Source organism: Choloepus didactylus, chromosome 24 (assembly GCF_015220235.1).
Source record: "Choloepus didactylus isolate mChoDid1 chromosome 24, mChoDid1.pri, whole genome shotgun sequence".
Lineage (NCBI taxonomy): Eukaryota > Metazoa > Chordata > Mammalia > Pilosa > Megalonychidae > Choloepus > Choloepus didactylus.
In genome coordinates this window covers 16866775-16871846 of record NC_051330.1, presented here as the reverse complement: position 1 = coordinate 16871846, position 5072 = coordinate 16866775, and the positions used below count along the sequence as shown (strand labels likewise).

The following is a 5072-nucleotide window of genomic DNA, read 5'->3' as shown; positions in this document are numbered from 1 at the left end:
CTCTGGAGAAGCTGAGAGAGGACAAACATCCCAAGTGCAACTAAGAGTGACATTTTTGAGGAACTGCAGCCTAGAGAGGAACATCTTAGGAGAAAGCCATTTTGAAACCAGAACTTTGGAGCAGACACCAGCCACGTGCCTTCCCAGCTAACGGAGGTTTTCCAGACACCACTGGCCATCCTCCAGTGAAGGTACCTGTGCCAGTTTGAATGTATTATGTCCCCCAGAAAAAGCCATATTCTTTGAGGCAATCTTGTGGGGCAGACAGAATAGCGGGGATTAAGTTGGAATGTTTGAATTAGGTTGTTTGCATGGAGATGCGCCCCACCCAACTGTGGATGATAACTGATGGGATATTTCCATGAAGGCGTGGCCCCACCCATTCAGGGTGGGCCTTGATCAGTGGAGCCATATGAACGTGCTGGCTCAAGGAGATGGAACTCAGTGCAGCTGTGAGTGATGTTTTGAAGAAGAGCAAGCTTGCTAGAGAGGAACATCCCAGGAGAAAGCCATTTTGAAACCAGAACTTTGGAGCAGACGCCAGCCATGTGCCTTCCCAGCTAAGGGAGGTTTTCCAGACACCATTGGCCATCTCCAGTGAAGGTACCTGATTACTGATGTGTTACCTTGGACGTTTTGTGGCCTTAAGACTGTAACTGTGTAGTGAAATAAACCCCCATTTTATAAAAGCCTATCCATCTCTGGTGTTTTGCATTCTGCAGCATTAGCAAACTAGAACAGTACCCGATTGCTGATGTGTTACCTTGGACACTTTATGGCCTTAAGACTGTAACTGTGTAACCAAATAAACCCCCTTTTACAAAAGCCAATCCGTTTCTGGTGTTTTGCATTCAAGCAGCATTAGCAAGTTAGAACAATGTAATTTTCAATGAACCTGTTCTTCTTCAGCTTTTAGGTTTGATGGAGAGGTATCTCAAGTTTAATTGGCACCTGCAACTTTCCTGAGATTGCTTCTCCCGTTTGAAGACTAAATTAAAGTAATTTATGTGCAATGGCATTGAATTTCAGTAAAAGCAGATTTTTCTTGAATGTTCGCCAAAGGGACTTTTACCAAACCATTGAAAAGACCTCAGTAAATGACAATTTCCTTCATAATAAGGTCCAAAAGCAGAAACCCCTGACAATATTTTAGCAGGGCTTTAATTAAGAGTACAGGGGCCTCTTCACCGAGACCTTCCCAAATCCCCAAAGCAATAAATGTTACTACTTTTTCACAAAAAATACAGTTCTGTTTTTTACTTTACCTCCTCAGTAATTCAAAATCCCCAAACAAAGCTGTGTTGAGATGCTGATTTTGAGGGATTGAATTGTGTCTCTCACAGAAGACATGTTCACATGCAGGTGTGAACCCATTTGTAAATAAGATTTTTGGAGATGTTATTGGTTGAGGTGTGCCCAAATTGAATGAGGGTGGGCCTTCATCCCATATGGCTGAAGTCTTTGTAAGCAGAGGAAATTGGACATGGAAGGAGAGACCAGAGGAAGAGCACAAGGAGACAGATCAGCATGTGAGGAGTAACTGCCAAAAAGTCATCATCAGAACACAACAGACTTTGGAGAAAGCATAGCCTTCTTGGCTTCTCAGCTTTGGACCTTGAGCCTCCAGAACTGTGAAACCTGTTGTTTAAGCCAACCTGGTGAGTAGCATTTGTCAAAGAATTCCTGGCAAACTGAGTAAGACTCTGATGTTGGGAGACTGGCCAGCTTCACTAGCTAACTGACTTGTTCCCAACCATCAATCCTGAAACATACGCAAGTCAAGTTGGGTCTTCTCCCCAGTTGCAAATCATCACATGTTCTGGATCTCTAGCGTCACTCTAGAATGGAACATGTTTATACATAAAAGGAATATCTTAAGAGAATTTCACTAGCCCCAAAGGAAAAAATGCCATTCATTGGATGGGATGTGTTATGATGCATGCTAAAAAACAAGATGCTCTGAGAGATGTGGAGTCTTGTAGGGAGTATTGTGGCATTTGGGTACCTCTCAGGCTGCAGCAACCAATACAAGGATGACCTCTCTTTGGCACTCCGGCTGCTACTGCCCTCCCTTCCTCAGCCAGTAGACATTCCAAATCAGTTGTGGCATTCTTTTCCACTCAACTTCAAAGCCATCCTCAACAGTGACTAGATAACCCCTACCAAATGACCTGGGTGGGGCTTAAGAAGAAACCTGTCTGCCATTCCTGGCCTAGCTCATTTGTGACGAAAAAGGTATCGATATTAGGTGTCCAAGAGTTGCAATCTGCTTCCCCATGCAGTTATTATAATAGCACAAAAACCTTAAGTGTTGGAAAGTAATGTGGTGAAGGATTTGCTATTTTTGTACTTTAGGGGAGTAAATATGAACTCTGGCAATGACTTAGGCTGAAAAAATTTCTTCCTACCTTGACATAATTCAACTCTGGAATTTTTCTTCATGGCTACCACCTTTTCCAAGGATGACTCTAAGTCCAAGAGCCTAGATACTTCAAATATAGAGAAACCATCTATTTCAAAAGGAGAACAATATCTGGACTATCTTCCCCTGAAAAACCAGAAACTTTCTCCTAGGGAAGCCCAAATCAGTATCATCTAGCAAGAGAATGAGCCAGAGAAAGATAATTATGAATATTGGCCAATCTAAATCAATGTTGGGGTCCAATTATAGGACATGGAATAATAGAAGTGCAGAGTAGGTTTTACTACATTCATGTGCTAAGATAAAAATGAGTATTTCCATCACAAATAAGGAAAGAAAAGGTCTTTCAAACATTCTTACCTACTTATTACACACACACAAAGAAAATATGATTCCTTATTTTTTTCACTTGGGCCTGAGCACATGCACCAATTCACTTGCCAACTTTTCTTTCATCAGACCTTTGAAGAAAAACCTTATTTCAACATTTATTGCCATGTTTGCAAGCAAACTAATCTTTTTTATACTTTACTCTCTCTAAACAGTATAAATGTTATTACAATGACTTATTTTGGTAACTCAATATGTGGTGAATATACTCTGATATCTGGTATATCAATTTCTAAATGCAATAAAAATACCAATTACAAAATTTCAGATGAATAAACCTCACAAATTATCTTATTAAAAAGAGTTAAATTCAGTATGCTTTACAAAAGCTAGAGGTTGTGGAATAAGTGATTCTTAATTGTTCCTATTCAAAAAACATTTATGGATCACAATGTCTAGATCAGCACTGTCTAGTAGAATTTTCTGTGATTATAGAAATGTTCTTTATCGGAAGAGTCCAATATGTTAGCCACTAGCCACATGTGCAAAGCAGCCAATGAGGCACAGAATTTTTAATTTGATTTAATTTTAATGGATTTAAATTTAAATAGTCACATGTGGCCAATGGCTAGCATATTGGACATATAAAACAGACATAGATGTTCTGGAAGTACAAAGATGAACAAGATTTGGCTTGTCTCTTAAAATGCCTACAATATGGAGGGAGAAATAAAATACATGTATAATTTTAAATGAAAATGTTTGGACTTTTGTGGAATTAAATAAGGTTTATATGGAAGACAAAGTGCCCAATTAGCCAAGATCACTTTGAAGGGGAACAATGTGCGGGGAGAGAAGAGGTGAGACTTGTCCTACCAGATAATAAGACTTATTATCGAACTATACTAATTAATAGCAAATGATTGGCATGAAGATAGACCAATTAGAGTAGTAGGACAGAATACACAGCCTGGCACAGAGGCAGAATTATAAGTCAAGGAGAAAGGAAAGAGTATTCAATAATTGGCATTTGGACAGCTGGCTGTCCATATGGGAGAAATAAGTAAAATTAGATCCCACCACACTCTATACACAAAAATCACTCCAGAGATACTCCAACATGAAAAATAAAATTTAATAAGAATACAGAGAAGAAAGTATTTAAGATCTCGGGGTTGTTCAGGATTTTTTAGCAAGACACAAAAAGCAGAAGCTTTGAAGGAGACTGATCATGTTTTATGACATCAAAATGTAAAACTGTGTAGCCCCCAAAATACTGTAAGTAAAGTTAAAAGACAAGCCACCTTCAGGGTGCTTGTGCTGGACGCCTCCAGGAAGCCGGGCTGTGTTCATCTTTGTGCAGCATTTCCTGTGTTATATCTGCAGGGAATACAAAGAAGATCTGGCCAAAATCCCTAGGAGTTTTTTTACAAAAAGCAAATCTCACCCTTAGAGTGATCGGACAGTCGTCCTACCATCATATTGAGCCTTTCTGCAAAGTGACTGGGAATTCTCATGAAATCGATATTGATCCTGAGAGAGAAATTTATAAAAGATTGGGAATGAAAAGAGGTGAAGAAACTGCCTCCTCAGGGCAGAACCCTCATGTAAGCTCAAATATAAGCTCAGGAAGCATTCGGAGCCTGTGGCTGGCGGTGACTGGCTTTTTTTTTATTTTCAAGGGGACTCAGCTCAGCAGGGCAGAACCCCATCTTAGGTCACAGAAATAACATTCATTTCATACAACGCGATAGGAATAGATTAGATCACAGGCCCATCAGCTCTGTCCTACAGCTTGTTGGAGTTTAGCTTGTGAACTTTAAAAGCAGACCTTTACTTATCCATGTGTGACTCAGCACAGAATTTCTTGCTTTCATTTGGATCCTGGGGAATAGGACCTTAAATATTTGGAATATAGTATCCTTGTCTCACTTGCTGACCCTTCCAGTCTTCCTGGAGTTAGGAAAACATACAGAGATAATGTGACAATTGAATTGCACATTGAGAGGCTGGAAGCTACATAAAGCTATAAAATCAAAAGTACCATTCTTAACATTGGTTTACATTATAGTATACCCACCCAATAAAAAATATTTTTTTGCCATTAAAATAGTAAATTTTTATGAAGACTATTAAGGGCAAGGGAAAGCAACTCAAGACCATTTTATTCAGTGAAAAAGCAGGATACCAAATTGTATAAACAATATAATCCCATTTTATAGGTATATGTTTATATTTTTGTATGCTTAGGAAAAAAAAAAAAAAAAAAGAACAGGAAATAAACACCCCAGAATATTGCCAGTGAGTTGTCTCTACATGG

The 5072-nt window shown here is 39.2% G+C and overlaps 1 pseudogene; it reads left to right on the top strand.

Moving 5' to 3' along the window:
* Positions 1 to 3593: 3593 nt before the first annotated feature.
* LOC119519921 lies at positions 3594 to 4603 on the top strand (annotated as a pseudogene).
* Positions 4604 to 5072: the final 469 nt, after the last annotated feature.